This window comes from Grus americana, chromosome 1 (genome assembly GCF_028858705.1).
Source record: "Grus americana isolate bGruAme1 chromosome 1, bGruAme1.mat, whole genome shotgun sequence".
Lineage (NCBI taxonomy): Eukaryota > Metazoa > Chordata > Aves > Gruiformes > Gruidae > Grus > Grus americana.
This window is the reverse complement of record NC_072852.1, coordinates 92,565,980-92,591,852: the sequence shown is the minus strand read 5'-3', so window position 1 is coordinate 92,591,852 and position 25,873 is coordinate 92,565,980. Positions and strand designations below refer to the sequence as shown.

The 25,873-nt window shown below is 41.2% G+C and overlaps 1 protein-coding gene across 17 annotated transcripts in view; it reads right to left on the bottom strand.

Annotated features, from left to right (window-relative positions):
- The window catches only part of ZBTB20 (zinc finger and BTB domain containing 20), a 488,423-nt gene that overhangs the window by 139,059 nt on the left and 323,491 nt on the right, over positions 1-25,873 (bottom strand). The gene's annotated exons all lie outside the window — the stretch shown is intronic.

The window sequence follows — 25,873 nt, the reverse complement described above, 5'->3', positions numbered from 1 at the left end:
ATTAAGAGCCAGTGCCAACATTTATTCCAAGTCTGATTTACAGTTCTTGTCAGTATAAATACAACTGTCCTTTTCTGCCACAGGGAAGGGTGAACTGCCTTACAAAAAAATGCAAACCAGCCTGATCTTTTACCCAGAACGCTGCTGAGTAACTAATCCTTTAACCATGCCAGTTTGGGAATGAACAACAAAGGCAACAGGCATTTTGTTCTGGGAAGTGTTGCATATTTGGACTCTGAATCTTCTTCGAACTTTAAAAATGCTGATGGAATTATTGAGCTCTTTATTACTAAATAATAACAATGAACTTTTGAAAAAAACCTTTGTTTAGACATACAATCCATTTTGCTAGGCCTATGACACCAAGTGACAAAATACTCTGTTCAACACAGCCCTTAAGTAACTTGTAGTCCAGTTTTGAAAAAGTAAACGTTCAAAGGAGTTCCTACCATTCTGGATACTTATGTAAACTGATCTTCCTAGTCCTTTAGCTACAAGTACTCAGACAAAAGTCTAAATGGACAGAAAACAGATGAAGAGTCTGGAGCTATCTTCAGAAAAGTTGGTCCCATCAAAGTCAGCTCTGTCTTTGATTTCAAGAAGCCAGCATTAAATCAGGGATTTCATTCTCTGCTTTGATACTCACTTCCTTGTAAGATCTACTCATTTTCTGCCTCAGTTTCCCCTTGCCATCAGGGAATAAATTCAGATGTAAAATGAACTGTTGTTTTTAAATGATGATATGCCATTGTCAAAAAAACCAAACCAAACCAAACCAAACCCCAAAACAGCGCTGGATCCCTACAATACAGTTCAAAGAGGGGGGAAGATGCTGAAATTCCACCAGGCCTAAGACAGTCAATATCTCAGCAAGATACCAAGAGCATTAGCATAAATGCTGTGCCTGTAGTGAGCTTTCTTGTATCTTCTGCTCATTACTTCTGAGAACCAGGAATCCTTCGGAAAAGCAAAACCAGATCAATATAGAAAAGAAGGGCTCTGAAGGGAGTTTAAAGAAATCTTGCTTGCTGCAACTCCCCTGTTGACCATTGAAGCATGAAGTTTAAATGTTTCCAGCCAAGCCTTTAAAAATACTTACACATTATGGATCTCCTCAGAGCCTTTTGTCTTTTTTAAATCTACTAGTAAGGTAGATAAACCGCATTAGGTACAGAACACCAAATCAGCATTCCTGCTTAGCAGATGGAGCACAGATGGAGGACGCGCTTGACCTCAAAGCTAGAGCACAAGGAATTGGTATGACTTAGAATCAGTCCTAGGCACTGGGATGTCAAATGTTGCTGCCACCCCAGCTCTCTATCCGCCATGGCTACGATGCTGCCTGAAATGCTCATGAAGCAGATTTTGAAATGCTGCGGCTCACGGTTCAAGGCTGTAGAGCAAATCAGAAGTGGTGATGGTTTTATTTAAAATGTTTGCTAATAAACTGTCATGGTTCAGGGGATGCTTCAGAAAAAGCTCAGATGTTTGCAGAGTTAGGACAGAGCAGACAGCTTGGGGAGGTAACTTTGTTTGCCACACCAGTGCAAGCTGTCCGCACTTATGAGTCAAAATTCTTGGGTGTTCTGCTCACCTGAAATGAATCTCTCCCCTTTGAGCCCCAGTGCCACAGCAGAAATTGTACAGCTACAGAAACCCGGGCTTCCCTCCCACCACCTCCCCCAGATTCTGGGCTCATTCTCTTTGCCTTTTTAGGTACTTGTACAGTCCACACCAAGCACTTCCCCACTTCTGCCGCAATTATCTTTAAAGTATCCTTTATAAATTAGAGACATGCACATACGGGAGGGAAATGGTGGCACAGAAAAACTAAGGCTGAGGTCTAAAATTGTATTTTGATTCTCATTTCCTAGTAAATCAAACCAACTTCATCTGCTAAGAACAGTGGAAGATCAATTACTTGAATATCATACAAAAACACTAATAAGTATTTGGCCAGTCAAAGGTTCCGAAAATGTAGGCATATTTCATTGGAACAATCAGGCTATAAGGGACACAACTCAATCTGAGATAAATGGAAATTATTCTGCATCCTAAGCCAGAATAAAAATTGCCGAACTGAAAGCTTGGTTCTTCTGAAGTGCAAGCACAGGCCTCAGTGTCATTTCCACTATCACTTTCTTGTTTTCTGCTTTTTGTACTAAATATCATATGATGGAACATATAATGAAACTGAGTATCATCTGGGTGAATACAACTAGGACTACTTGAGATTTTTCCAATTGAACATATGGCCATTGGACGATACCGATTCATCAAAAGTGAAACACTGAAAATACAACAATTTCAATGAAATTTTGTTTAGGAAAAAACTGAATGATCTGCTACAATCAAGTCAATATTGCCTTTCAATATTGCACCTTCTAGAAGGTTTTTATTCAGATGGAGTTGCACCACAGAAATTAAAAATAAAAGTAGAAGTCAGAACAAATGTAGTAAGTTTTTAATGAACTATCAATTAATTTTTTGGAGCAAAACCAGGGGCACTTAAGCCAGAAAAGGAAAAAAATACACACACCAACAGCCCCCTCCCCAAACCAACCCACAGAATCCTACAGCTCTCTGAAAGCCTGAAAACTAGTGCTCTCTTAGTTCTGCGCACATCCTATAAGAAATAAAAACCAGTTCAGCTTTGTTATGCAAATGAGAGTGAAATACACGGAGGAAGGTCTGCATTTCCTAAATGCCATCGAGATGCAATGTTTCAGGACCATCTGGGGAGTGGCAAGAAGAGAAAATAACAGGGAAGAAATAGCGTGGCTTAGTGAGCTGTGTATACAGATCTCCAGGCTAAATCCTACACATATAGACTTAACGGTATCAGTGGAGTCCACTGGAGTCCTAGGGCTACAGTAATTTCTGCTGCGGCATCAGCACGTCTGTGGGCTGGGACAATGAGGTCCCTTGCAGAAGGGAATAAACGGGCTGAGGTTACATACTCCCTCTGACTTCTAGCCTGCCGCTGCAAGACTGGATCTGCAAAAAAAGCCTTGGCTGGACTACGCAATCAAAGGACGAGAACGTCCCTCCTGAAATTGATTTCAGCACGGCCCAGGCTCTGAAGTGCTGCTGCGGATCAGGACCCGATGGGTCTGTGTTTCACAAAGCACCACTGCTGAGCCGATGCCTATTTATGCAGGGATAGCACAAGGATCAAGAGAAGGCTTTCAAAATATGGATGCATGGCAAATCCCATACAGAAATACAACCTGAGGTTAAACTCCCCTAACCAACCCTCAAATCTCTTTCCTGATAATACCCTAAGCCTCCAGCCCCGCATTTGTCTAAGCAGTATGGCTCTTGAAGAAGAAACATTATGTTTTGCTCTGACTCCATGGAGGGAAGAACCAGCATTCCCATAGCAATCAGAAATGAAAGACATACGAGGACATAGTTCAGGCATGAGAAAACCTTACCCTAATTGCTGATTACTAAAGTACCATAATGTGCTAGAGAAGAAAGAATTCCTGAGAACATCAGGACAGGACATTACCAGATTAATATTAATCTCTAGAGTTCCAGATTCATTTCCTGTCCATGCTAATGTCCTCTTGATTACTGCAGAAAACAATCACACAAAAAAGTTCAATTACGAACAGGAGAAGAGACTTAAAATATTAACGTTTGGAGCTTTCAACCAAATATGTATAATTAAATGAAAAGCTAGGCTAATGCAATGTTAAAGTTGAGATTTTAATTGTGCAAAGGTCATGGAGTTTAGCATCAAGGTTCATCAGTACATTTCATCACACTGGGCCATATTCTGGTATCAGTTACACTGGCATAAACTTAGAACACCTTTATTTTGTTAAGTAGAATTACTTCAGCGTCATGCTACATTGGTGTGCATAAACACTAGAACTTCCTCACAATATATGCAACACACAAGCTGTACAAAACACTACAGGTGTACTAAAGAGCACATTGTAGACACGAGGCAAAGCATAGTTGAATTTAATTACATAGTCTATGCATAATTTCAATGCCAAAAAAAAAAAGAAAAAAAGCACGGCCTTTTCAATTGCACGAGACTTTATAATTTGTCAAATTATTTCACATTGTCAAGGACTGCGTAATGAGAAATTGTATCCCATGCCTGCGAGACAGCAGAAGTATATTTGTTGTACTTTTGCACAAGTAATATCTGAATCTTCACACCGAGTTAGCATCATTGCACAACTAAGGACCTATATGCACAAGATGGCCTCATTTTGTCTATCTAACCTTGCACTGCATAGTCAGACTTGCATACGCACTCTGTCAACTATCCACTGCAACCACAAGGGATTGAGCTGTTGTTTTCCTGCAGAGAACAACATTCCGAAACCCAAAAGCTTTTGCACCCATAAACACTCCTGTTTGTGAGCTAAGTGCAGCAAACAAGTGTGCTTGCCTGCACAAAATTGCATGTGAACAAACCTCGCTTGAAGGCCATCTAAAAATCCGGTATAAAATGTCCTCACTCTCTTTTAAAAGACAACATAATTTAAAACAGGAGAAAACAGAATAATAATGTACTTTATTGGAATAAGTAGGTCATCAAAAAATAAATGCGCCTACGTTTATTGGAACACCTAGTCCTCATAAATGGCTTAATGGATTTTTTTCAAACTTACTGAAACATTATTCACCTCTGAGCTTAGAACAAGCTTCAGAAATTTCAGCCAAAAAGGTAATTGTTTCAGAAAGTTATAAACCACCAAAGATAGGGGGCTTGCAATAAAAGTGCTGTCTCAACCATAACTACAATAAATACAGCTAATGAATAAATGCGGTCTGGCAAGAACAAATAAAATTTGAAAAGTCTGATGTGGCCTGCACAAAATGCAGGAAGGTAATTGAGTGAGTAAATGTCAAATGAAGGATTATCCTGTCTTCTGAAGAATTCATCTCACGGCAAGATTCAGTGAAGGACCTCAGGACCCAAAAGCAGGACAGCTACATTCTGAAGCACAGGAAAACCTCTCCTTTATTAACAGCAGTTTTATCCAATGCCTGCAAGCAATAATGACGCATCAAAGATTATACATTATTACATTTGCCTGCACTAGTAATCTCTAACTGAAATGCTGACAAGACCTTACCTTTCTCTTCCACAACCTCCCGTGCTCAAACAGTACCAATCTACACAGTCAAAGACCCAGATATTGTTCTTCCAGCGGCAACTCTTTGTGTGGCAACCCTATAACTTAACTCCTGTCTTAGTCACCTCGGTATATATTTACGTATCTGCAGTATCATTATCTGTACACATCATGTCTTTGTGCTCTAGAACTGTACAGACAACAAAATGTACGTTTGATAACATGGCAAACAGAAAGACAAGGAAGGTTATAATTACTTGGTTTGGGTACAAAAGAACACAGTTTTTGGAGGGTATACTTCTGCTGCAAGATGCTCAGAAGAACTTCTGGATAATGAAGACTGCCCAGCCATCTCCACTAGACTCAGACAGGCACTGCTTTCAAATAACATTATCATCTTATGACACAGTCACAAGTCACTGTTGATATGCCTGCAGATGCCGTCTCAAAAATCCTTTACAAAAGGGTAGAATTATTTTAAATTGGATTCAAATTCCCACTGTAAATAACCAGAAGGTGTGTGTTCTCTAGTGCCATCTAGATACCACTAAAATATTCCTCTAACGATCCTTCTTGAAAAATATAGTGCAGAAATCTTGGGGAAAAAAACCCTAATCTTACATCACTCTGGTTCAAGATATGTAGACAGAAAATCACAAGAAAAGCTTCAAAACGACCACTGATTCCGCCTTGAAATCCAGCCATATCCATACTTCAGCGTGACCTTTTTGGTTCAGCTGTGGAACGTGATACTTCAATTAAAATGTTATTCTCCACATCCCAAGGCATCGTTTGGGGAGGATTTGGCAACTGACAGGCACGTTGTTTATTCCTCAACTGCCTGGATGTTATAAACTTCTCCACCAAAATAAACTAACAAAATCAAACAAATTCCCAGTTGTGACAAAACTATAACAAGTCGTTTCACTTGCGATATTGTAAGTGAAAAGTAATCAGAACTCCATTTCACAGCTGGTATTCATGCTTTCCAGGTAGTGAAGTCAAGGGAAGATTTGAATGGGGAAAAGATGGAAAGATCCCATCACTGGAGTCCTTGTATCACCTCAGTCTTTACAACATAGATGCTATTAAGGACACTGGACCACCATTTCTTTATACAAGTTCTGCTGAACTTCACACATTGCAAAAAAGGAAAGAAAGCAAATAAGAAAATAATCCACAATCGCCTTAACGAGTATTGCAATTGCAAACAGCACCACAGTTATTTAAACATTAAACCAATAAGGCTTTAGTTCAGCCAAGGTCCTCCTCAAATCCTACATCTAAGCAGCCTTTTGCAGGTGTTTTACTAGCTGAAATCCCGCAAATTTCTCCTCTTGTAATTCACTGCACCACACACTTTGCACAGAATGCCACCTTCATCTCTCTCTGAAAAACTTCTATTGGGAGTTGCCAGACAACTGGACTAACGAACGCTGTCAAACAAAGTCTAGTAAGAAAGGTAATTCAATGCTGGTGTTGCCATCACACTTTTTCAATTAAAAGGTTCCCCAAACCTTTTTCTTGCTACTTTTTAGGGGTGCTGAATTGCCATTAATCTGACTGAAGGCTCACTGAATTTGGTGGGAATTTCTCCACAACTCCAATGGGGTTTTATGTGGTCTTTCTGGAAAATATCATTAAATAAAAATGATATTTATTAAATCATGATATGTTATTTCAACTTTTAGCTATTTCTTATAGCATGCTATCTAAAGCACTTCCATAACACTTCCCAGGTTATAAAAGTTCCCAAATTCTTACAAAATGTCAAGTGTGTTGAATTCCTCCTTGTGTAACTGCAAGTAGTTCTATTGATATTTGGCACAGCTATTTTGCTAGAAAATCTCTGTACTTTTTGCTTGATTCACTAGAGTAAGGGTATCTATAGCTTTGCAATTTGTAGATTCAGGTTTGTCTCAGGTTTTTCTTCAGATGTTTTACAATTCAAAAACACCAAAGAATGAGACCTGTAACTAGGAGTGACATTTCCATTTAATTTGCTTTAAAAATCTGTGTTTGAAATTTTAGAATATCAAGACCTCCACAGAAATACTGAACAACACATAGCAATAAAGCTCTTACTTAAATGAATTATCGCAAACAAAGGGCTGGATATTTTGCAAGTATAACTTAGCATGTTTCAGCTAAGATCTAAATAATCGCACCGAGTTTACAACATCTGAAAACGTGGCCTGACATTCTTTTGGCTAGTCAATATGCTATTTCAACAGCTTGGTATTTTATCATTTCCTCCTTGCTGTATACTTAGAGCCATCTTTTCTCTATCAGTGTCACTAAATGTACCATTTGGAAGCACGTAATAGTCAAAACATAATATAAAGGCGAGCTTTTCTCTATGCCTGGACTGGTGACGTAGGTATCTTCTGAGAGGCTGTTTATCAAGCCAAGCTACGCTTACTTTGAATGGCTGAAGTTCACATTGCAGCTGATTTGTCTGTTCAGTATTTCAGTGTGAACGTGAAGCCCTCCACGCCTGCCATCCTTCAAAGCCATCTCCTGCCTGCTCAGCAAACACGGCACAATGACAACACGCATTTGTGGTGTTGCGGCTTTCAGCGCAATGCTCATCATACAAGCTTTCTCTATCCTTTACCAAGTCAGTGGAAATTTCCTATTTTCCTAGTTCCCTCTTATTTACGCCCTCTTCTCAATACTTGTGTACTTCTCAACACTTTGAAAGACGCAGACTGCGGCCGTATCACCCCCTCACACGCTTCATACAGGAGAAGCCTAGAGGGTACTCCCAACTCCTCTGGTGGGTGAGCTGGCAAGCCTTGGAGGTGGCAACAAAGATCTTTAGAGAAACTGTTATAATCAAACGTAACAGCAGGCAGCGATCAGAATTTGAAAAGGCATCCAGTGCCAAAGGAACAACCCTAACCTGCTAACGTGCTCTCAAAAATACCTTCAGGCAATCAGTGACATCTTTAAACACCTAAATGCTTTTGATAATCTGACATCCAACAATTAGATCCCTCCACTGCAGAGTCTCTGTAAACAGGAAAAGTGACGACAGTGTGCACGTGTAGCCAAATGCAACATACAAAAACCTGCTATAAGGCTGACATTCAGCTCTCACTCTGAATATTGAGGTACAATCCGGAGAGGCTACGCTGTCTACCATGCAGCAATCCACTATCTGGTTCCAGGCGTCTGATCATCCCTGCATGCTGCTGAAATAACTGCAATCTCTTCCGTTTCCGCATGAAGCGAGGGTGACTGTGAAGCTCCAGACGTTACTTGCCCCAAGCAAAATTTGCATTCACTTCAAGGGTTCAGAGGGTATTGTTCATTTACTTTATTAAAGCACTTGTTCCAGTTTCAAAGTATAGCAAATCTGAGAATTATGAAACATGCCTAGTCAGTCAGATGTCTGGGTATCACCAACAATCGGGATGGCAGGCCATTTTGAAGCCCTGTTTTATGGTAAAAAATCACTGTTCGGAAAATCATTTCCTTTAGCAAATAATGTTTACAACTCCAAGGATCTAAATAGGTTCTCCACTTCAAAACTAAAAGACAAAGCCTAAAAACAACCATTAGGTCAGATAAGCAAACGGTAAAAACCAGTTAGAAATCAGAGTTGCTCTCCACTTTAATTTGATTTCGCTCTCTAAAGTACCGGCACAAAGCTCTTCTCTTACAGGGAGCTAAATACCAGCTATTCCTGAAGCATTATGAGAGAGAAGTAAGGGGTTCGGGAGAGCTTTCTCCTCCGAACCACTTTATCTAACCGGGATCAGGTAAAACACTGTTATTAGCACTTGCTCGGCTCAAAAGTCCCGGTGCAGCGTGCCCACTGGCATCTCATGACTCCTGAGAGGGATGACTGTCTGTTGAAGAGCAATGCCAGCCTCCTCCTATTCCCCCGTTCCTGCTGGCACCCTGAGGCAAGCATCTGGGAGTGTACGCTGCCCCTCTCTGAAGCAGGTGCAAAGAATGGTAGTCAGTGTGTTCGCTCCCCATGAGCCTGCTGCAGGCAGACAGAAAAGCCTGGAAATCCCTCCAGTAACCCTCCCGGGGGAGAATGAGAATTTAGCCAAGTGCACTTAAGACCAAATTGTTGCAGAAAGGAGACACATACACTTGTTAAAATCCGTCTGTAACATTCCCTCCCATCCTCCCTTTACTGTGGACCGATCTGGATTTCTAAAGAGTATAATTATGTCTTGCACAATGATTATGAGCTTTGGGAGCTCTCAGAGAAAATTTCCACACTGCACATGTGGCCATTGGCTGACATACCAAACACATATCACTCCGTTTGTTATTTATTTATTTATTTTTAACTCTGCATTTTGCTGGGAGAGAGGCCAAAGAGAAAGGACAGACACCCGAGCTCAGGGCCAGGTTCTGTACTACGCTGGTGCGTCCTCAAGGCCCAAGGGAAGAGCCGTAAGAATGACCTTTGCTAACGCTCCCACTCCTCTGCCTGCCCGCCTTCCTACCACTAACAGCGGGACATCTCATCTATCTCTACATCACCGACAGCCCCTTTACCAAGAATGCATTGACACACTCCTGATTTGCCCCTCTTGTTTTATGTGTTCCCTTAAGAGACATGCAAAATGGATTTTGTCTTCCCTAAAGCAGATGCTCAGAATTCACTGTATGCCCACACAGTGACGTCAAGGTTTACAATCACTGTCAAGCTACCTGGTAGCTTTTAAAAAAACCCCACTGACGGGCAAAATGCTAACAGCAAAAATTACTATAATACACTATCCTCCTTCCTAAATGGATCACTGATGGGCTGGACATCAACTTTGTCAATGGGAGATGCCTTTGTACTGAGTACAATTAATATTTTCATTAAAAAAAAATCCTTCCTGAATGAGACGACACATTGTCCACTCATGTGAAAACGGTACTACTGTGTATCACAAATGATACAGCCAGTCAAGAATAAAAGAAATTATTTCACCTGCATGCTGTGAAAATTTCAAGGCACCTGCACTTGGTAAAATAGAAGGCATGTAAGAATAGCGTCAGTCAGCTTGTATGCCTGAGGGTAATGGACATCATCCTTTTTCCCATCCCAGTCACCATCTTTTCCATTTCCAAAGGGCCTCCAAAGATGAAAATGAACTTGACAATCATTCTGCAAGGCAAACCGATCCTGACTTTTCCAGTCACTTTGTAATTCACTGCAGATGGTGAGAGTGAGATGTTTACTGGCTGGCAGGTAATGAGCCTCGTTGTAGATAATAGTGATGGACGGGCAATCTTGCCTGCTGACAAGAAGGCAACTCAACATGGGCACATGGCGCTCATCCATGACTTCATGTAAAAGGATAGCTGTGACAATGTACACAGGTTATAAACTACCCTCTCCTCTGTTAATGTCAGCATGCAGCTATACTTAAGCCTTTCCAGTTCACATTTAAGTAGCGTAGAATTGATCCTGATTGTCCATGAAAGTAGAACAGTCTGATTTGTGACCTAATGTTTACCCTTCTATAAGAAGAAACTTGATCTGTTTAAACATCTAGATATTCCCTCTTCCCAGGTAATGTCATTCATCACAGCTGTCAGCGCTTCTTTAAAAGAGAAATGACCCTCAGGCGTAGTATAAAACTCTGTGGAAGAACTATGTACACCTTTGCCAAAAGAAGAAACAGCTCCTCTTTTTCACTGGGACAGTGTACACATTGTGAAAGCCTGACGCATGCTGAATTATAAGGCAGTATTTCCATTTCCATCCCCACCCCCATATAAAGGAACTTGTATTAAGAGACCTACACACTGTCCTGATTTTATTTGTCTCAAACATAAGGGTAGTGGATTTGGACAAGCTCAGCCATTTGATGAGATATACTTAAGCAGCTGGTTCCGAGGGAAAATCACAGTAATTCAGAAACGCAACAGAAGATAACAGAAAAGCCCTAACTCCATTTCTCCTCTCCTCCTAAGTTTATGAAGCAAAAATAAAAAATCATACATGCAACCAAATACCACCAATATCTTTTGTTTTACCAGCATATAGTTGTCTTTAAGAAAGGCGGTATGGCTAAAATTCATAAAATATGCATTTTAAAAATGCATTTGTTCATATATATATATCCAAATATACACACATTTAAACATGGATATTGTTATTCCACAGATAGACAATACTTGGTCTTAGTTTTCCTATTCTGAATCAAATATCCTTCCCTCCTTCCCTGGTGAAATCTGATCATTTGTACTGTACCCGGGCTTCAAGACTTGATAAACGATCCCAGTGTTATGAAAGTTTCATCCAAACCCTGTCTCTTCATAGATTCGCTCCAGATATTCTTTCTACTTTAAAGACTCATGTGATCATCGCTTTGATCCTTTCTCCCTCAGCTCTATTAGGGGCACCATCTCTTCAGGGCTTGCAGCTTATAAAAAGACCACCATATTTTGATATGCCTTTGATGTTGTCTTCCAAAGTATCTTTGATTTTTAAGTTCTGTTCAACTCTTTCACCATTAACCTTGATTTCACTTAGGAATTAATAGATCTATAGTTTTCTTGGAAGGCTAATTTAGAAATTCTGCTTTCACTGGCACTATTTTTCTCCTCTTAGCTGGAAAGGTAGGTGAAACAGTACAAAAAATGACCAGTGTTTGGAAAAAAAGAGAAGAAAAAAACTATAGGTAAGTTAATACCTTTCTTGAGTTTTGAGTTGTGCTTATTGCACAAGTCTCTATCTGAATCATTAAGCTGCCAGCAAATGAAGTGGTTCTGCAGGATGGTAATGAGCCAGACCTTCTACACGGCCACTGGCGACTGAGAGCTGCTACTAATGGATGCCTCCTCAGTAGGACTGTGGTCTCAGTCCTGTGCTTGAAGACTAAGTCTCCCCCACAGAGGACACTTGCATTCCCCCTTCTTTTGACACTCAGCAAAAAGGCAGAAACTGAAAAGGCCAAAGGAACTACATTACTTGAAGTAAACTAAACAGAGAGCAGTAAAACACTTACTCAAGAGGAGAAACTGGCACTGTCTTTCAAGTCTCCTTAGTAGGTATTTTCAATTTTTAGCTTATGATATTTGAGATTTATTCCCCCTCCTCAGGCACCACTAAGTGTGACTGAAGATTCATCTTTGCTGGTATAAAGAGACAGATGAAGGCTAAAACCAGGTCAGCCATATACGTGCACACCCCCCACAGGATTTATTTATACAATCTAACTATGTTCAGGTGACATTCAAGTACATTTCAGGTTCTTGAAAAAAAAAATAAAGCTCCACCTAGGGAAGCTGTATCTCAGTGTGTCGTTCCTTTCTTTAAAACTATCCCGCTTTTCCCCCACGACACTGTTTATTTCCTATTCTGTAGAGCAACAACTTAGAAGACCTTATTCCCTCTCCTCACTTAAATGAAACTGCTACTTATGGAGACGAACATGTGCAATCCTTGCAGCAACTGGCATGTGCATGCTCATCCTTTTCAGAATCTGCATAGAGCCATCACTGCAGCCTGTTGCCTTTGCGACGGCACCACCAGCACAGTTTAAAGGTTCCTTCCCAAGAGCACTCGTAACGCTACCACAATTATCATTCTGGGCTAACACTCTAACACCTAACCCTTGGGACACCCGGAGCTTCTGATAAAACACCGCCATGAGAGAATCCAAATTCAGCTCATCAGATACGTGCCCTTTCCAACGATCCTTCCTATCACTCATTGCACTCGCTATCTAAAACATCTTTGGCAGAGAAGCACAGGCTGGGTGCTACGTGACCTGTTCACAGCACTTCTCACCCTCCACCGCTTAAGTGCACAGTCTGATGCTGTAGCTCGAGAGTCCCAGCCGGGGCTCTCTGCGTAGCCCCGTGGCCAGGCACGGTTCCGACTGTATCACGCCTTTCCCAGCATCTTAGCCCTGCTGGAAAGCATTCAGCATTGAGAGGACCCGTCTTTATGCTGATAACACTAAAATATAAAATAATGCCAACAGCTGGTGCTACAAATGGCTTTTAAAAACGATGTTCATTCACTAAAATTCCTCTTGCTACTTTTGACATGAAACACGCAGTCTCTAATTATTCTGATCAAGACGGTGAAATACAAAAACAAACTTTAATTGTGTTTAACAGATATTTAATCAGGACTCACTGAACTACAGATTAAAGCTGAAATTCATAAACCATAATTACCCAATTGTCGCAAGCTTTTTGGTCCACATTCTGCTTCCGTCTGGGCGTCTGGCACTTTGCCCCGAATTTCTTTTAGTGTCTTCTCAGTTTCATTGCTGTTCATGTTTTCCAGCAGAGATTTAGCACAGATTATAAAATATCTGTTCTTGGCAACTTTATTAGTTGTTTTTTCTTACAAAGATTATATCCCACCTATCCCCATCCTAGGGCTGAACGAACAGGCGTACGCCATGGGTTATTTCTTGCCACAAGCTGCCCTTTCCTCCTGCCAGGGTCCATGGTATTCACTTATCCCACTCAGGTTCTGATTCCCTGACCACTGCTGTGCTACCAGAGCATCATCCAGATGTTGCTTTGAGTATGCCATCTGACATACCTACCATGAATTATTCTTTCCTTTCTCCAGAGATGGAAGCAGGTGCAATATGGTTTCCTGTTTTGGTAAGGGCCTTTTTATGTGCTTGATGCTCTGTATTTATATTTAAGAAGACATGATGAAAGAAATACACTTCCCATGGGAAGCAGTGAGTGGTGAGGTATACGCTAACCACCAGTTCCTCAGGGAATTAACTGCACAGGCTCAGACTGCCTCCCAAGAAAATTACGGATTGTCCTTTAGCACGGAGAAACTGATTGTGCCAGAGAAGTATGGTTGTTGACAGCAGTTTTCTGGGGACCTCCATAAACTGTGCGCTGGTTACGTGGGTATTCTGAAGGCAAGGATTTGATTTAACATATATGGGAAAGTGGTATTGACATCCAGTGTTTTTACAGTGATCCATGCTCCCAAGTACGCACAATCCAGTGTTCTCCACTAGGCAGAGTTTTCTAAGTCCTGAAATTTTCATGCCTAGCCTCACTATATTGTACTCCAGCAGAAAAGGCATGAAACTCAAAGGTAAAAGCGCTGTCCATTAGGATGAGATAGATAATACAGGAGAGGTTAGAAAATGGTACTCCAAGAGGCTTTGTGAGTCTTTATCTTTTCCTCCACAAAGGTGTCTAAATTACAGATGAAGTGCCTTTGACACAACTTTCCTTTTTATTTTCACTGTGGACTTCCAGGATTTGGGGAGGAGTAAGTGGAAGAAATGCTATTCAAAAATTTCAGAGAACTGGCAGCCGGAAGATAAAACTAGGAATATAGAAGCTCTGTTTTGCTGCCATTGTCCAGCATTAGAGGTGGGTCCTGCACAAGGACAATGCTGAACTTGCTGCGAACGCACAGGAGTTTAGTTACATCTTGCCTATTTGCATAAGTGATCTTTCCACAAAAGTGCTCACATTGCCTTGAAAATTCAAGACTCCTCCAAGTCCTCCTGTTAGAAGATGATTCCTTGAAAAAACATCCTTCAAAGTCTCTACTGCAGAAGCTCCCTCATCAAGAATCATTCCCAGGATGTTGCAAGGGAAGGTTATGATGTGGCTATTCAGACATGGGAAAACTGCAGGTCAAGCTGGCAAACAGCAAAGATACTTCACCCTATTGGAACGGTGAAGTAGGCTCCCAGGCTGGCACCAGGCTGAGCCAGCCTGCTCAGCTGTGGGGAAATGCAGAGTTCCTCATGACTGGGTCAGCCTTAACCCCTCTTAAATCTAGGGCACAAGACAGGGTGGGGGGAGATATGGAAAAGATAATGCTGTGGAAGCATGGGATCTCAGCCCTCTGTTGAAGATACAAAAAAGAGTGAGCTCGATTAAAAAATGGGACAGCCTTCTATGTGTACCTGCGATTGCTTTTTCTCTTAAGAGCTGGATTGTTCTTGAAGAACTCTGAGCCTGGGTGAAGACATATGGAACCACATACTAGAGTTTCTGCTAGAGGTATTTGTCCTTCATCGTCATTCGTAAATGTTCAAGCAATTTCCTTTAGTATCCTGACAAGAAGTGTGAGAATACAAACTAAACCTTTACCTATTTCCTTGTACCTGTTCTCAGCTAACATGCAAAACATATGTGTGGTTTTATCTGCATCTTTCAGACATTTTTCATCATCAAAAATAGTATTTCAGACATTTATTTCTATCACGGTCATTGTGCCCTATCTCCACTTCCACTTCTTTCAAAGAGCCAGGCAGTTCTATTCCCAGTCAATCAGTCACATACCTTCCTCATCAGCTCCTTTAGAGCAAGTCTTAGACAAGCAGCAGCGTACCACCTTAGAGTCACTGCTGCAAGTATATCAAACTGCTTTTTTGTTTGTTTGCTTTTGAAAACTTCTCTGAAGCTTTCATGACTTGACTGACTTGAAGGTCTCTGCATTTCACAGCAGTTAGATACCAGACTGGGAAGATAAGAGAGACACGGAAAAATTTGCTATTTCTTCTGTTTCCCTGTTTCTTTTCCTACATAAGAGAGATATGATTCTTTTTTGTCAGCCACGCAGTCTGAAGTCCAGTCACTGTTAGGTCTCTGCATCTCACGAAGAAGTCTGACAAGGACACATGCTATAGGATAGCGGATGGCTTGCCATGCAAGGCAAACCTGATTTTTCACAAACAAATTGTTTTCCAGTTTGGCACAATTGTTTGTCCAAGGGTTTCAAGCTGCGTATTTAAACAGTGATAAAGAAATTGCTATCTGGTGTTAGTGTCATTCTTCATTCAGACTGTTCCTCTGAAAACAGCCTACAGCCTTTGAGACACAAAATGTATCGTTTTAATGTAGTCAAAGTCCCTGCTTGCTACATTGCTAAATCTATTTAGCAGATTCTTCCTGGTATAATCTGTCCCCAGACCTGAGGAAGTTCAGTGATTTTAAGTGTTTTAAGCTAATGATAATGGTTAGTGCTGAGAACAGATGTACCTGGCTGTGGTGTGATCTATTCTATTAGGCTGTTAGGAGCTGTGTATTCATATTGACTTACCATTTTATGTCTATTTTCAAGGTGTGATGGCTGCATGGGGTGTAGTCTGTTTCTTTCCCCTGACATATGATGTATCATCGTATCTGTATTTTTTGATACATGGTGACTGCACAGAGAGAGAGAGATGGAGAACATCTGCATGTTTGTTTTCATGCCTTCCCAAGATTTTGCATGTCTGTTCTTGCCGTCCACTGGCAGGATTATGGGAAGCAGTGATGTATATTCTAGTATTCATACTAGAACCATAACCCAGGAAACGGCTGCACAGATTAGATGTGCATGCAGAGAGTTTGATGACTATGCTAGGTATTGTAGAAGTTTACTTTCCCTGGCGTGAAGGCATTGTGCACGAGTGAATTCCCTGTAATTGGTGGCTGCACTGATAACATGCTAAGTGGAAGCTGTTTTACTAGTCTTCTCTATCCACAACACAACAGAGTGTAAAACTCTTCAGTCGTGTCAATAAATGGTGCTTCACTTCCCTTTAGCACAATGAAGTGAATTTTCCACCGAGAAGTATTTTCCCAATCATACTGCAGGCTTGGTCTTGCCATCCACAAACATCTGCTATTGCCACCCTCTGGGGACAATACGCTATTTGGGCTGTGCTGTAGAGGAGGTCTTGTACGTTAAGGCCTCACCTCAGTCCTCCAACACGTAAGCATGGTCTGTACCTCTGTCGTCCTGCCTGTAGGAGTTACAGAATTAAGCTCTTGCAGAACAAATGCAACCCTAACTGGTCCGCGTTATCGCAGTGCAACGGGAGACGGGCCTACTGAAAATGAATGCAGCCTTCTTAAACAAATCTCATGCATGCAACCTCCTCCCTGTAAGAGTTCAAAAAGCAGACAGAAATGAAAAACGAGGTGAGGCTCTAGCAGAGACACCATCTCCACCCTGACTAAATGAATGGAACTTATAAAGGGAAGATCCAACAAGGTTAAAATCCAAGACCATTTAAACAACTATAACCATGAACAAGCTGAGAGATATGCAAACACAACTCAAGATGCTAGATCTCAACAGAGACATGTAAATTAGTGTCCTGATCTGGAAAGATTAACTGAAGGTGTCACAGTGCAGCTCTGGGCCAGCACACCAGCAGTTCAAGTTCAGAGGCATACTCAGTTCTTGTGCTACAGGGCAGTGCAGTGATGTGCTGCAATGCTAAAAATGAGGTTAAAAAGTTAAATTCAGGAGCTTCGTTTTCTCTGATGGTTTGGCCAACTTGACTAAAGCAGAGCCCAACTAAATGACAGGCACTATAAGCTTAATTCTACAGCTTCAGGTCTGTTAATCAAAGAATGACACCAGTATCATAAATTTCATTTTCATTTCAATACAAAGAAAATACAACTCAGATGTGACTGATATAAATTATCTCCATTCCCTAAACCATGTTCTGGGCACTTTGTCTCTTTGGAAATGGAAATGCGTTCTTATGAAAACACTACAGGTTAAATACCTAGGACATTGTTCCATAAAGCAGATAATTTTGCTATGAAAGAATATATAAATTCTAATCTATTTCTGACCTTTGAGGTCCTGCTATACATGAATTTCTCTTTTTTTCTCCTGTTACCCCATTTCCTTCCTAAGTGCATCTACCACAGAAGTCAATTTGCCCTCCACAGCCCCTAAGAACACGTGCTATAAACATCCTTACCTTTTCCCAAACCCTTCTTTCCCCTGCCAGGATTTTATACTGATGCATAGGGAAAAAGGCCTAGTATCTGACGTTTAATAAGAATCTCAAAGAGAATACACACAAAGTGCATTAAGATTTTTCTCCCTGGTACTCAGAAGGGAGTGAAGGCTGTTTGTCCACTGCTAGGAGATTGGTCTGTATCTGAAGCTGGGATCTCTTTCTGCAGCCGGTACAGCCATGTACTTACTCTTTACATTCCAGCTAATGAGGTTCATTTTTTAGCCTGGAAAAACCAGCTTTATTGGAAATTGTGTGGGTGGAATCAGGTATTCCTCAATAAAACAAAACAAAACAATGTAAGTGGCAGTCATCTGGGATCTTACACATCGGGATCAGTTTTGTACCAGCTATGCTTGGTTCACATTTTTAAGGCATGTTTCTCAGCTATGATGTTGAGAAATTCCTATGGCTTTGGTTTTAAATGCAAAATGCTGTCGATAGAATTTAAACTAAAGTTAAAGTTCATGATGCAAAATACAATATGAGAAGTTCTAAAAATGCTTCCTTACCTGACATCACTCTAGTGATCCTACTCATCTCCCGTTCGTCATCATTACGCATACATGTCACCTGTATATACTATACTGTGGGTCTTTGCAAGAGGCAGCCTGGACTCAGCTAATGGTGCTTTTTAAATTTCAAGTCATAATACTGACAAGAAGTATCATCTGGAAATTGCTAAATTCATGACCATAACCCCTCAGACTACGCAAGGAGAAGAGTGGATTCCAAAATGATTCAGGTATTTACACAGATATTGAGAATATATGAGAAAACCCCCTCAAGTTTCCAACGCAAATGAGCCACTTGGGTCATTCTGGCATTGATCATTGCTGCGTGCTCTTCCTTTTGAAGCATATATCATAAGCCGCTGTGAAGGACAGGGTGTGAGTTTTGGGAAAGGGCACAGAGGCGATGGCCAGCAGTAGCAGTATGACTCAGTGTGAGGACACCACCGCTCTCCTTCACGTGACCACTGAAGCGGTGGTCTTTTTCCAGCCAACACCAGTCTCCTCCACCCGCGCCGCTACCTGTGCCCTTCGGCACCTCCTGCCATGGTCCATGGCAGGACCACCCCGGGCGAGGGGCGGCATGGGGGCATTTTGGGTAGGACAGCAGCTAAGGGGACATGCAGGGGCAGCGGTAAAGGAGCAGCCAAGGGGGCTGCCGAATGACAAAAGACCTCAAGGCAAAATCAAAGGGCGCGCAGAGGCACCCTGCTACACCTCCTGGCACGGAGCCCCTGCAACGGCAGCGGGGTCAGCGTAGGCAGGCAGAGGACTGAGATGCTTCTCACCCCAATGACCACCACCCACAGGGGAGCGGCCACGAGCACGAGGCGCAACAAGGGCGACAGAGCAGGCACGAGACAGACAGATGTCTTCTACCCCGCAGTCTCTAACGTGAGAGAGGGCAAATATTTCTTACTCTTTCTTTAAAGGTCATTAGACGTGAGTTCTCACTAGCAGGCAATGAGGCCGGAATGGCTCTCGCACTGGCAGGGGCAAGCGGCAAAGCTAGCATCGCAGCCAGCTGCATCGGGACCTGGTCGCGAACGACAAAAAAGCACTGCGTGGCACATAAGGTATACCACGGCTTGCAAGTTACCTGAATGTCTGCCTTTTTTCCCCCTTTGGGAAGTACTCGTGCCAATTACCACACCGATGGCAACCCATGGCCCGGAACTAAACTGAACCGGACAGAGCCCGGGGAGGGCGCAGGGGCCCGGGGAAGATGGGCATACACCCGCAGTGCGGGACAGGGAGGGCAACGCCATTCCCTTAAGCAAACAATAATCGTTTCTGCAACCAGAAAGGAAACGGGAAGATGGCAAAAACCTATTTTGACATGACACAGAGAGAAAAGCATTCATTAATTTCTAGTAACAGTCTTTATTCTTGCAGCAATCTTTATAAACTGACCAGAGCTATCACTTGTAATTTGCTTGTCAACCCTATGCTTCTGAAGAAACTTCTCATAAGGGAGGGGAAAAAGTCCCTAATTGTTAAAAACCACCCCAGGCTGTGCCTTCAGATTTTGGTCTGAATCCAGTACCCGCAACAGAAACCTTTCAAGAGAAGGCAGCAAGGACTTCTCAGGGAAAAGCTACAGGATCAGGCCACATGTTCCCAGTAAATACTGGCCTTTTCCTCCCCCCTCCCAATCTCATTATTCCCAAAAGATACAATGAAAACACAAGATTGTTGGGATTTCTATAAGAAGATTTGGCAGGTTTTTCATATTTGTTTAGACTGTAAGATATAATTTGAATTTGGGGCTTGCCTCTCTCTCTCTCTCACTAAGAAGAAGAATGAGTTATTTGTTCTCTGAATAAGTATTTGTTATTAGTGGATCAGACATGGATAAGGTATATTATTACAACCATGTTTGTTAGGTATGATTTACATTGTTTGCTGCATATCATCTTAGGCTGTCTTTAATTTTGTTATACTTTAGGGGTTTTTGTTTGGTTTTATGCATTTAGTCACAGTTGGTTGTGTTTTGAACTTTGAAAAAAATTAATACAAAGGAAATTAAAAAAAGAAAAAGAAAATATTTTCAAAATGATGTGGAAATCAAATCTATCCCTCAGTAATTTGATTTGTAGGAAATGGAGAGCAAAGCATTACAAAGCATTACAAACAGAATGCCTTGAAGTGCATCATAATTACTTACATGTGCAAATACATTGTCTAGGTTTAGGCATTCAGTTAATAATAGTCATATTAATTCTATGCCCTTACACAGGGTCTTTCATCCAAGCTTCTCCAGGTTTGTGTAAGCAATCATTAACTAATGCTTGGGTACCCGTGAGTATTCTGTTGCTCATAAAGATGGATAAATAGGGGCAAAAGCTCTCCAAGGTCAAGGACAATTATGATTTGGTGTCAAGGTAGGAGAGAACTGCAGATGATGTTTTTTCAACTACAGGCGGATCAGAGATGCAGAAGTTTGTAGCTGATCCTACATTTCTACAACTTAATCGCTCTGTAAGAATGCAGGAGTGCAACAAACGTGCATCTTAGGCCTTCTGTTCCACAAAGCTTAAAGACTGAAAATTGACCTAAATCAGATCCATGGCTAATCTTTGGTGGAACTCTGGTATTCACCAAAAATAACAATACTTTGTATCAGAACACAAAAACTGACAAATTTGTCTTGTTTGGAACTCTCTACCAGTGTGAATGGCTCTCACCCGAGGCTCCACAAATGGTTTTCAGACCACACATGCTTTGTGGAAATGTGGGCTGAATGTCGAAGGAATCTGGAAAAAGGTACCCTATAAAGTTCCGTCGTTACAGAAAGTCCCAAATGCCAGTTTCATGCTTGTACATTATTCTCACATTGATCTCAAGTTTTAAGTACCTGAAACTCGTAACAAGACTCTGAGTGTGCCATATTACCTAAAAGCTTTTCCACAATTCCTGCCAGGGAAGAAATCCTGCTGGATTTTATACTCTTCTACTGTTTACTTCCATGCCACTTCCTAACTGCACACCTGCGTTGCTCAGTCTCCCAAGCCAAGAGAGGAACCCATGGTTTCTGCAGTGCAGGCCCTTTGCTCCTCGCTAGCCAAAACTCTGTCCTTAATTTACTAGAATGTATGTTTTCATGCTTCACTAGATGACCAAAACCCAAGACTGCCAAATTATTTTTGCCGTTTCATTTAGCCGTGCAATAATGCTAATGCTTTAAACTACTACCTGGTGAAATAGCAATAAGCGCTGCACTGCAGCTACTGACCCACACAGGTATACAACCGCCTGTTGGAAGGATTTGACATTAACACATCCCATTTTTGTTTAGCCTACATTTCTGAGCTCTGTGTAGCTGCGAGAAGAAAGCGTTTCTCTATACATTTCCATTACCTGTTATGCTTTAATAAAAACACTAGATATTATTTATTTGTCTGGCTGACTGACAAAGCCAGGCATCAAAGCATCATTCCGGTGTCACATACTTCAACACTCTAATCTTTCAGAACTTGTAAAGCAATCTCTTACGGCGCTTTGTGGGCTGTGAGATCACCCTGACAAACTGTGATAATGTTGGCAATCTCTGAATGGGTGTTCATTTGCAATCTTACTACAGAGGAATTGCTATGTTTCCAAATTTGAGGGCTTGACATAATCTGTCTCCACAAAGCTATCAGGGTCTGGCATAAGGCTGCCTGTGACCCAGGGATTTTATGGGGTTAATATCTATCCCCAGTGCAACTTCACCGTAAGCAGTGGAATTACCTAGAGCATGACTTCCTCTATCTATTTGCTTTCCTTCCCTTTATTTAAAATACTCCTTATTTGTATTTTTTTTTCTAAGTGTAAACAGCACCTAGCAATAACATCTGAGTCAGGTAAGGGAGGTTGCTCCTCCAAATCATGACCAGTTTCTTACAGTTCATGCCAAACCCTCTGCTCCCCTCATCACACTTAGCGACTGAGAAACAATGCAAATGTCAGGTCAAGCTACAAAGCTATTGCCATCATCTCTTCCCTTCCGTATGCTCCCAGTACTGGCAGCCTCTGGGCTGCAGTCCACAGGATATCCACAATTATGGCCCAGATTGAGGGAGGGCTAGAAAAACGATGGTAGTCTGCCAAGTATGTCAGAACCTGAACTTGATCCATTTTAAAATTGAAGCTGGGGACTGTGGGACAGCACCACGTTCTCTATAAGCCATCTAAAGGAAGGAAAATAACTCATCATCTCCCAAAAAAAAAAAAAGTCAGAGTTAGTACAGACCTAACATAAATAACTATTTTATATTTGCCTCTGAACCTTTTCTTTAACTAAAGAAATATGCTGTCTTGACGTAGAAGGAAGATTTTTAAAATGCCATAAGACTGTTAAGCACCACAAGAAAAAGTGAGACAGAGAGTCAGGCTTGATCATATTTATGAGAGCCACAAAACTGCTAGTGAAGTCATTTAATTTTGAAATTACTTAGGAGTCCTTTAGAAAAGCAGGGAACACAGGATCGAAATAGAAAACTAAAAAAAGTGCATCCAGTGTTTCAAAATAATTTCCCTGCACAACACCCTTTCCCTGCTATCATCCCCTTAGGCAAATTTACCAGCTCGGCAGTTCCTCGCAGTTAACAAAAGATCCTCCCCAAATCCTGCTCCGGGTGTGGGTGAGCTGCTGGGACCTGGCCACGGTCCGGTCAAAAACCCCATGCCAGGGCACAGACGCTCCACGTCAGCGCAGCACTGGAGAGCAAGCTTAACTTTAAGGATCGGCTTGGATATTCTGCTGAACTCATGCTGGGATGTTTTGCTACGTTTAGTACGTTTTTACAGAAGAAGTTCCCTTCCTTGGATTATTCCATCTAATCAAAACAAAAATTGTTAAAGATGCACTGTGCTTTGTTTTATCCCCATTTAAGCTATTTTCTGCATTTCATACTCTATCGAAAAGGAAACTCTGTCACTACCCAACCTCAGGACTAAACATCAAGCTGCAATGCTATTCTAAAATTTTTGAATCCAAATAAATTCTAAACTCGTATTTTGGCCCAAAATTACAGCAAACTTGCTCCTGCTCTCGTTGTTAGTAACACACCCACTGCTTTTACCAGGAGCAGCAATTATCCCTCGTGTCTCTTTAATCCTTCAGAAAAGCGTGTGCAGCCTTGGAAGCCCAAGGTAAATGTTTCACTGTGTGTATTATCTTACTGAAGTCAGTAGATTGCATGGATATAAAAAAAAAGGCTGCATGGAAAGACGGTACAAAGATCCGTGGGCTTCAAAAGGTTAAACAGCTTCACTAATACAAACGTGAGGATGGGACAGTCCTGAACACAGCAATGAAAACGGTACGTGCTTTTCCTTCCTACAACTCCCTTCTTGAGGGCTGATGTTTTTATTTTACGGTAAGCTGAGAATTGGTGAGTAGACTTGTATACTAGTTATTACTTGATTCTTTTCTACATAAATGTATTTTTAAAGAAGAAAAAGTCAAAGGAAAGAGCCCTGCCTCTCAGTTAGTGCCACTTCAGAAGCTTTTTGCTAACCACAGCCAAATTATAATAATGCTTCTCCTTCTTCATTTATATTTTTTAGTATTTGTAATACTGACAATAAGGCACTATGCACCCAAAATTTTCTGAAAAATAACGAAAACAAACTATCACAAACTAGATCACAATTTACAGAGGGAAAAAATACTGAAACATATTAAATTTACCATAAACAAGGGGTTTCATACCATGACAATAACTTTTAATGTAATTCATTTGTCATATAAGTTACGTCCCTGAGGATATCCCATAAAATTAATTAGGTCAGAGAGAGAAGGAAAACAAATAAAAAAACTTCTCAAAACTCTGGCAAACGATGGGTTTTAAACATAGCAGTATCAACTATCTCACTGTAAAGTTCTTCCCTCCTCTTCCTCTATTCCTCTTTCCAGGAGACCGAGACCATCAGATTGAGAACCATCTTGGCCCAGCAAGATCAAAGAAATTAAGGTTCAAGTACACAACATTTCTCAAATTGAAAATTTTGCAAGCAGCTCTGTCTTTCCAAACTACAAACTCCCTGGAAGAATTCTGAAATACAATTTAGTAAATACATTCATTGTGTCAATGTGGCTTTTAAGCACAAAGCTACAATTGCAAAATCTGGGCATGATACATTCATCACACAAGACAGAAAAGCAAAGGGGAGGAGGGCAGAAGAAAACAATAAGAATTTTAGACACATTCTAATACTGGCCAAACTCATGCTCAAATCAAAACTCTGAAGCTTTGCCTGTTCATTAGCTTCCCTGGAGTTTAGGCAAAAAGGAATTTGCCCATGTGCTTTTCCTGTACCACTCTGACTTAATTTTGTGCACGAAACAAGACTTAGCTTTTTTCACTCTTCTCAACACAGCTCACTGAATTGGAAGCGTTGATACACATGCACAAAATCCAACATGTTTTCTGATCCCATTCAGAACACAGATCAAATCTTGCCCTTCCTGATGCTTGTGCCACCTTCCAGTGTAGAACTGAGTAATAAAGGCAGAACGGGAAGAGAACAAAATGCAGGGGAGTAACCGAGTTGATGGTGCTTGATCATTAACAACATTAACAGACTGCACTAATGGGTAACTCCACAGTACAAATTTCATTTGGATCATGTGGGTGCATGAGATCACATTTCTGCCAGCCCTTACATGCGTTAACGTTAGCAGCGGGGAACAAAAGATATCAGATAAAGCATGGAGCTTGCTGGTAAAAGTCAACACATCAAAATATATTTTAAAAACTGCATCAGAAGAATGAATTTATAATGCATCCGTGCTTTGCGTTTTGAGGTGACAAAGTTCTCGATCTGGTAGAAAGTTCCCAAAGCTCGATTTACTACATTGTCAAAATACAGCCCGAGGGGACAATCTGACTTACAGCATCTTTATGACTGGTGATGAAAGAACCTCGCTTGGCTTTTAGATCCCAAGTTTGGCTCAAGATAGCGCAGTAGAGAACAGAACATCTTTTATTTTATGCTGGGAGTTCACAGTGTTCCTCTTCAGCACAGAATTAGGTTTTACTGTATAGAATTCTCACACACAGCTCACTGATGGGTTAGAATTCACACCTTCAGATTTTGGGGATATACTTCACACCCTTCATTGTTACTGCTACTAAAGATACAGATTACAGTGTCCTCATGTCATTGTAGCACCAGTAACAGAAATCTTTAGAAAATTTGGGAAAAAATTGTGTCTTTCACCAGGCCACAGCATGTCTTATTCAGCCTTGGAAAGGCTTCAGAGCACAGTAACCACATTAATTGGTCATCATATGGACAGCCAAGTATAGCTCAGTTACTTTGCAGCTTTTACTGTTCCTTGTCATGTTGTTTCAAAACACATTTTGTGTTTTAACCAGTCATATATACATATGAAAGCATTGCACAACACTGGACAATGCTACAGATCCACAGGAAATAATTGTTTCACAAACATGAAGCAATCAGCACAAATATAAATAGTGTGGCCCAAATCTGTTCTAAATTATGCTGAAGCAAATCCATTGAAGTCAACTAGTACCAC